Raw genomic sequence first — 9,677 nt, forward strand, 5'->3', positions numbered from 1 at the left:
ATTTTGAAAAAATCAAAGAAAAAGTTAACAGTGCAAGTGGATCTGAATTAAAAATAAAATATAAGCTCATAGAAACCTTTATTTGCAAAGAGAAGGTTTGTCTCAAAGCGTCTTTTATTCTAGTAAAAAAACTAAACAAGTTAATAATATTAGGAACACCTTTCCTATGCTTGATCAAACCATTTGGGTTGATGATGATGGAATTAAAACACAAGTTCTGGAATAGAACTTAGTCTTTTCTTTCATCCATCAGCCTTGCACAAAAACTCTAGAAATCTTAAAATGTCAAACCATTAATTAAATAAATCAAAAATAGAAATAATTAGAATATTTGAAAGAGGAAGTAAGCTACAAGAGAATAGAAGAACAATTAAAGAATCTAACAATAATAAGAGATATTCAATAAATCAAGGAAAGAATCCAAGAAACAATCTATTCTGAATTCTCGAATGCATTATGGAACACAAAGCAACACGTGGTCAATCTACCCTATGAGAAAAACTTTGATGAAAAAAAAATTCCAATAAAAGCTATACCTATTCAAATGAATAAAAAAATGATAGAATTTTATAAAAAAATTGAAACACTCCTTTTAAAAAAATTGATAAGGCTAAGCAAGTTTTCATGGAGCTACATGGCCTTCTATGTTTAGAAGGGAGTAAAAATAGAAAGAGAAGTTTCAAGATTAGGAATAAACTACAAGCCTCTTAATACTATCTTACAATGGATCAGGTATCCTATACCCAATAAGAGACTTATTAAACAAGATAGTTGAAGCCAAAATATACTCCAAGTTTGATATGAAATCAAGATTCTGGCAGGTCTAGAGCAACGACAAGGACCGAAATGTTCATGATTCCTTTCAAGCAATATGAATGGAATATTATGTCATTCAGTTTGAAAAATATCCCATTAAAATTTCAAAAAATTATGAATGATATTTTCAATCCATACACTAAATTCATCATTGTCTGTATAGATGATGTGTTGGTGTTTTCAAACTTAATAGAATAATACTTTAAACATCTTCAAATCTTCAAAAAAGTAGTCACAAGAAATGACCTATGTCTATCAAAAAAATAAGATGAAACTATTCAAAATAGAAATTTGATTTTTAGGATATAAAATTAGCCAAGGTATAATTAAACCAATCCAGAAATCTATAGAATTTGCGGACAAATTCCTAGATGTAATCTTAGACAGAACTTAATTATAGAGGCTTCTTGAAAGTTTGAATTATGTTTCAGACTATAACAAAAATATAAAACCTATTATAAAACCTCTTTATGATACGTTAAGAAAAAATCTGTCACCATGGATGGACAAACACACACAGGTAGTTAAATCAATAAAAAAGTAAATAAAAAATTTGCCATGCCTTCATTTGGTAGACTTTGATACCTTTAAAATTATAGAGATAGAAGGATCTGAGATAGGATATGGAGGCATACTCAAACAAAGAAAAAATGGTGAAGAACAATTAGTATAATATACATTACGAATATGGAATTCAACGTAACAAAACTATTCAACAATCAAAAAAAGTTCTTTTGATTCTTTTAGGCATTTTAATGTTTCAAAGTGATTTTCTTAATCAAAATTTTTTATTGCATATTGGTTGGAAATTTGCATACATTTTACAAAAGGATGTTAAAAACTTGGCATTTAAACAAATTTTTGCTAGATTGCAAGCTATTTTGTCAATTTCTGACTTTGACATAGAATTTATAAAAGAGAAGGATAATGATCACCTCTCACATGAATTCTTGTTGGAAAATTCTCACAAAAATGTCTCCTAAAAAGCCTCCTACTCTTCCAGTACCAAAATAATCTATGTCTGAGACCTTCATTTTCTTCCAAAAAATGACTTACTCCAACTCAATCACCAGCCTCCAAACTATTAACTTAGTATGAGATAGTAACCCAAGAGGAACAAGAATCATCTCAACCAGAGCAATCCTCCAAACTCTCCATAGAACAATTGGTAGAGTTGGCTAAGGCTAATCCCACCCTGATGGGATTAGAAATTTTTCAAAAGGCTGCCGCATAGTTTTTTAAGAAAAGTCAGCAACAATTAAGTTTAAAGTAAAAATAGCCAATTGAGATTTTTGACGCAACTCCAATACAAAAGATTTTTCCAAAAAGAGTCCAACAAAATATCTTGACAAAAAACAAATCTAGACAATTTTAATAATCGAAGATGAGTTTGCTGCAAAAACACCACGAATGTAATGAAAAGATTTTTCTACCAACTTGGCATTATCAACTAAAAGATTTGCAAAAGAGCCAAAGATTTTATGAGTTTATCCTAGTTGACATCAATTCTGTTGCAATCAAACACTACAAAGATAAAATCAATCCTTTAGAAACCACACACTCCACAATCCAAATAATCAAGGTTTTAACTCCTGCAACTTGGAGAGATCACCCAACTAATTACAAAAAACTATCTTAAGAATTCAATCCCCATACTACAACTATTGGATTATCAAAATGCTTGGTATTTGACTTTTCTTTTTCAAAACCAAGCTTACAAGCATTCCTAGTTGTTCTACTTCAAATTTGGAGCAACCTTTCAATTTTCTTAATTGATTTTCTCACTGCTAGGATTATTACAGACTTATCAGTAAAATCCTTCCACCAGCCACTTTGGAAGGCTTTAAAGTCTTCCAACAAAATGCTATTTTACCAATAAGAAATCAAACATTCTCAATCCTTCTTGATTTTTACTTCCAATTTTCTTTGTCTTAGATTCTTAGTTGGGAGTACATTGTCTTGCAAAACCCTCCTCTTCTTAACATGCTTGGCAGGAAATATAAGGTTAAATGGTGGCAAGAATTTAATCCAGAAAAGGCCACCAAGCCTAAAATTCTTGAATGACTCTCTCGTCATTTTTTGCAACTTCTTGTAACAATGGATCAGTCTATAGCAAGATTTCTCCAACAAAAGTCTATGATAAGCTCCAAGCTAGTTGGAGCTAAATCCAAAATGGAGTACAAGAAATTTCTCCTCGAGTCCTTAGCCCAGCTAGAGGAGGAAGATGAATAGGACAAATCTAATGTTCAAAGCTCATCATCAGATCTAGCCTTCAACTTGGAAGAAGATCCATAGTTTCATCATTATAGCCACTAGTGCATCAAGATCCGCCGACTCAATACTTATAAGTAGCCACCAAATTAGTTGCAACTCAGCAATCACTGCCAACTTAACAGTATCAGTCTGAGTACTAGCTCGATATTTCCAGCTCAGCATGGCTAATCAATCATTGGATTCTCCAGAAAGACAAATCTTATAGCAAGGACAGCACGTCTGTACCGATTATCTGTAAAAGTAGTCAACTTTCAATAAAGTTCTGCAAAGATACTTCAACCAGAACAGTAAGGATAGCATGTTTGCACATCTGTACTAACCATCTGCAAAAGTAGCCAACTTTAAACAAAGTTTTGCAAAAATGTTTTAACTAGGACATCAAGGATAGTACGTCTGCATCGACCATATATAAAAGCCATCAATTTCTGTAAAATATGTGCTCGAAATTAAGCCACATTGAAGTTCGAAGTCTAGAAGCCTTTACTCCGATTATAAAAGAAGCTTGAGATCCAAAGAGGAGGGGGACCTTTAGAGCCCATAGAAAAGCCTGAGTTTCTTCAAGAAAGCTATCTTAATACCAAAACCCTATTCCAGGGATACAATCCTGTACCCTAATATAACCAAGCATCCAATTCTGTACCTCAATCAAATCTTATATACTCAAGATCATGTACCAATCTTGTTATTCATCCCTGCAACCTAAAGTGTGGAAGGTTAAAAGGGTGAATGGTTGTATCTATTCCTTCTCAATAAAATATGTATTTTTTTCAAATATCTTTTGACTTTCGATGTTTTGATTGCATATTGTTTATGTGTATCAGAGCAATTGAAGTTTTGTGAATTATAAGCTAGGTGCTACAAGCCATCCCAATTACCTTCAAGTTATTCTTTTTTGTCTACAATGATAATTTAACCATTTATCTTCTCGAATTCTTTCACTATCTACTTTCTCCAATATTGCCCACAAGCACTTATTCCAAGATTGTAAGCCCTTGTTGGTATTCCAAGTTGAGAGCTTTCTTGGAATTCCTAGTTCAAAGCCAGCTGCAATTTTCAAAAAACTGGCATTACTTCTAAAGAGCCGATGGGCATTTCTTCTTTAGAGCTAACTGGCATTCTTGGAAACTTGCATTAAATATCACTATTTATTTTTTTTGTAAATTTATTATTCTTCTTTTCCAAGATTGTTCATGCTCTGCAGTAAGGTTGCCTGGCTATAGTTGCGGCTATAGTGAATGGTTGTCCTAGAGCACAAGCAAACTCATAAATAGTTTAGTTTACTATTCATCTTCAAGCTTTGATAATTTCATTGTGCATGTATCTTATTTATTTTTATCCTTTTCGAACAACTTTGTAAACAAAGTTTTTAATCCTTTTTGAAACTATCCTTCTTCTAGTTGTGAGCGAAAAGGTTCCCTTAGATCCTCCATCTAGTTGGTATCAGAGCCAGGGAGGCTCTAAGAATACTAGGAAGCTTATTATGAAAATTTATTTCTGATAATTTATTGTGAAAAGTTTATTATGAGCCAGAAGATCTCTTTAGTGTTAGATGTATGTCCTAGAAGTCAATATGGTTGACACATTGTAATAAATCTAAGGCATAATTTTATACTTAATATATTGATATGATCAATAAAAGAGGTAAGTTCTTTTTCATTCAAGTATAATGTATCCTTGAATCATCTATAAAATTAATTTCGATACATATTCTCAAAGTATTAAAAATTAGAGACATGTATTTAATTCTTAAAGACTCTCGGTCATAGGATCATCATGAGGATGATGATAAATCTGGATAAACTGATGCACAAATCGCTTCTTTCGAGATAGATGGATCTCTAATCTACTGTGTCGAGACACAGGACAATAAGTATGAGTGGTTGTTAGAGAACAACCGGCACTGAGCGTGACCATACGAGAGATCATTGAATTTCTATTCAATCGTCAGTGATTGTCTCGATGCTGTAGTTGTGTGATTGATCCTTTAACTTGAGATGGTACTGTTACTCGCATGAGGCTACTGGAGTTTGATTGACATATAAACATAGGTCTCAATGAGCCCTTATAGTGGATGTTGGTGATAGTTGGTCCACTGTAGGAGTGGGGTGTGCATCAAGATAGGATCTATCGACCTTGATAGAGAGGAGTAGTCATATGAGATTTAAGAGGCTAAGTCCAAAAGTCTGTGGCCACAGTAGTGTAATTGATGAAAAATTTTTTTTATAGAAGTCACAACTGGACTCATAACTGGACTTAAGCTAATCAATCTATCACATGACTGATGTTGAGGTTTGACGATTTATTCATTACCTGTCATCTAGTCGGGACTCACGATAGAGGGACTAAATCACACGTTAACTATACCTAGAGGTTCATTTCAGTTTTACTGAATTGTCACTACATACTGCTAGGTGTTCTAGTAGATTGTGAGAGCTCACTAGAGTTATTCCAGATCGATAATCCTTATTGAGTTAGAGTGAAATTGTTCCAATCTATTGAAAATAGTTTCAATGATACAATGATCGAGATCATTGTATGTCTCACTACCAGATAAAATTAAACCTATGAGGTCTTACAACAAAAGGATTAGGCCTGAAATAAGTAATTAAACTTATGAAGTGTCAATTGGGTTTAGAGAAACCCATTGAGTTCATGGTAACCTTGCTAGCACATGGTTGGACCTAATTCCTCTTTCTGTTGGGATTACTTATTTGATAAATTAATTCTAACTTAATTATCTGCTAATAACTTACATGAATAAGATTCATGAGACTCTAATTATTGGGTGACTAAGGTTATGGATCACATAAATTAAGGGTGCAAGTCCCTTTTGAATATCTTTGATAGTTATTATGGGGCGCTACTTTGATTTGATCAATTTGGGCATGTCCATTAATTAGAGGAACTTTGATTTTCATATGGGGTGTCTCTTGAGTGCAAAAGAGGGTGTCTAATTGTGGGTGCAAGGGCTCCAATAGTTGGTGCCTAATGGGCTTCCTAATGTAAGTTGGATAACTTAAGTTAATAGGAATTTTATTACAAGTAGGACTTGTATTATGAGATTAAATAGGATTCAATCCTTATGCCTATTTAAAGGGATCTCCCTAAGATCCCTTGAGCATCAAAACTAGTAGCCCCTCACACCTAAAGGCTCTTCCCATGCCCTTTCTTCCTCTCCCTTTCTCTTCTCTTGGGTGTTCTATACATCCCTTTTTTGGGATGCGCATCCCAAGGAGTTTCATGCCCAATGGAGTTTGGGTGCCTCTTTCTTGCTGATTTTTAGCATCTGATAGCAGCACATAGTAAGGAGAAATTCTAGAGAAGAGGAGAAGAGAAAGATCAAGGTGAAAGATCAAGTGTTGATCGTGATCCAGATTTCATTCAGATTCAGCAGGCTGAATTTTGGAGAATCAAAATTCAGATTATAGAGGACTGTTCCAGGCTGATCTCAAGTGGATACTCGTAGAGATCGGATACTTGTATGGTTAATAGAGAGCCTCATCTCTTTCAGATCTAGTTTTGAAGAAAAAAATTATAAAATAGGTATATGATTTGATCACAATCTGAATTTCAGCATATATCAATTTCAGCATATAAAATAGATCTATGTGGTTTTATATTTTTATGCATGTATAATTTATATTAAAATTATTTTAATCTTATTCTTCACTATGATATTTAAAAATAAAATTTTAAAAAATACATGCATGCATCAAACTCTGAATTCTAACAGTGGTATCAGAGCTACAGGTTTTCATATGCTGAATTTTGATATACATATTTTTGAAAATATTTCAAAATTAATTTTTTCTTTGATACATAAGATGTATGGATGGATCTTCAAATCTAAAATTTAATTTTAAATTTAGTTTTAGAACATATAGTTGATATGTTGTTGTATGCATATATCTGAATTTTAATCTAGAAAGAGTTCTAATTAATGTTCATGTGAAATATAGATGCATGCATGAAATCTGAAATTTTTTTATAATATGAATTTTAATTCATATATTGATATATGATTGCATATTTAGATCATAAATTTATTTCTAATCTCATTCATGATTAGTATATGAGATATATGATATAATACTTAAATCTAAAATTTTATTTAGATCTAATTATACATGCATATATATGATATATGTTTGTATGTTAAAATCTAAAAATTATTTTTATATTTTAAAATTTACTTTTATACAAAGAATTTAGATCTGAAATATGATTTTAGAATCTGAAATTTATATTTATGCATGAGAGTTTTAGTCATGAAAAAAATCAAAAATTAGGTCATGTATTAGGATTGTATCTAAAGTTTTTGATTTGAGTTATATGGGTCTAATTCGATTAAGTAATTGATCAAATTGAGTCAAGTATTGAATTGAGTTAGATCAATTAAGTTAATGATCATATAATTATTGTTGATCAAATTGATTGAGTCCCATATGTAGAATCGATTAACCTAAGGACCTAATTTGGCTCGTTGGTTTGAGTCTGATTCACTTGAGCTAATCAATTCTGATCAATCAATCTATTGGTGTCTAAGATAAGTTAGTGAGATATGGTTATTTAATTGATTTTGTTAGCCGACCTGATCAATTCATTGATATCTAAGGAAGGCAATGGGGGACCCTCATCATTCTCCACTTACCTGGCCAATTTGGAAGATTGGGTCTTAAATTAGGTTGCTTAGCGGTTTGGTTTAGTCCATGCCAGTTAGATCAATCATACGACGATTGATTAGATGAGACCTAAACTCAAAATTTTTCATAAATATTAAGTCCATAGATCTTCCACCATTGTAAATGTGCAGGCGTGTTACCAGTGTTGATTGTTCTCAGCTGGTCACAGTGGTTCAGTTGCATCGGGAACATGCAATCACTTTATTAGCAAAGAGTTGCTCAAGGATAAGGAAAGGGTTGGACCTAATAACTGTTAGGTGAGGGACCCAATGACGGCCTTGCATCTGCTTGTAAACGGTGGGTCAGACTTAATTAAGAAGTGTGGGCAATAACTGTTAGGTGAGCCCACATGACTTAGAGATCAAGTGGCTGCAACATGCTTAGTGAAGCATCTGGGCAAAGAGTTGCCTACGCATCGATGTGCATGTTACCAATAATTGTTAGGAGAGGTGCATGTTATTGATGGGACCGCAGCACCCACTAAGAATCTTTTATCGCGTTAGAATTTTCGTTTCTTTCAAGGAGAGTGGAGGGATCCAAAAATTAGTGAGAGTCATTATTTACATCTTAAAGTCTCTAGAAGTAAATTAAAATATTAAGTATAAAAGTCTAACTTGAATCTCTACTCTCACAGTTAAACCATCATGTCAGTTTCAAACCCTCTAGCTCGCATCCTTGAAACTAATCATTTGACCGATAATAATTACAAAGACTGGCTCAGAAACCTCAAGATTGTCTTGACCTCAAAAAAATTAAGTCATGTTCTCGATCAGGATCCCGTTATGTTACCAAACCATCCTACTACTGAGCAGAGAGCTACCTTTTAGAAGTAGACGGATGAAGACAGTCGAGTTAAGTATTATATGCTGGCATCCATGTTAAATGAGTTGTAAAGCCAGCACGAACATATGCCCACTGCCCGGACTATGATCACTCACCTACAGGAGTTATATGGTGAGCAAAGCCATACTGCATGCTTCGAAGTATCCAAAAGAATCTTCAACCTCAAGATGTGCGAGGGGCAGTCTGTCCATGAGCACTGTATGATAGTGATCAAGGACATTGAGGAGCTTAGAAAGCTCAAGTTTGATATGCAAAAGAAATTACAGATGAATCTAATCTTTCAATCTCTTACCAGTTCATATAGTTAATTCATCATGAATTTTTATATGAACAAACTTGACTGCATTATTTCCAAACTTGTCAATATGTTGGTCACAATGGAGGGTACCCTGAAGAGTTCAAGAGGCACTGTTCTCACTGTAGAGCAGACTTCTTCTTTCAAGAGAAAGTCTGTTGGAAAGAAAAAGGCTAAATCCACAAAGAAGCAGAAAAAGAGAGCAAGCCAAAGAAGGATGGTCCAAAGATGGCTGAGGCAAAGGGAAAGTGTTTCCATTGTCATACTGAAGGCCACTGGAAGAGGAACTATCCTAAATATCTGAAGAGTCTAAAGACCAAAAAGGGTGACAAACCTTTTGAAGGATTGCTCGTAATTGCATCTAACCTTACGGTTTCTTCTACTTCTAGTTGGGTATTAGACTCTGGCTCAAGTGCTCATATATGCACCTCTATGTAGGGCCTGATAGAAAGTAGAAGGTTGAGATAAGGTGACATGATCCTTCGAATCGGCAATGGAGCAAATATTGCTGCAAAGGCCGTTGGCACTTATCCTCTTCGATTACCATCTGGTGTTAGATTAAATTTAAAAGATTGTTATTATGTTTCTATAGCTAGTCGGAATTTAATTTTAGTATCTATGCTAGCACAGAAAGGTTTTGAAATTAGTTTTAATAAAGACTTTTGTTTCATTTATTTATGAAATAAATTGATTGCATGAGATCTTTTAATTGACAGTCTTTATCACTTGCATGTTGATGTGAATGTGAACCTAAAGGAGCAAATAGT

The sequence above is a fragment of the Elaeis guineensis genome, chromosome 11, assembly GCF_000442705.2.
Source record: "Elaeis guineensis isolate ETL-2024a chromosome 11, EG11, whole genome shotgun sequence".
NCBI lineage: Eukaryota > Viridiplantae > Streptophyta > Magnoliopsida > Arecales > Arecaceae > Elaeis > Elaeis guineensis.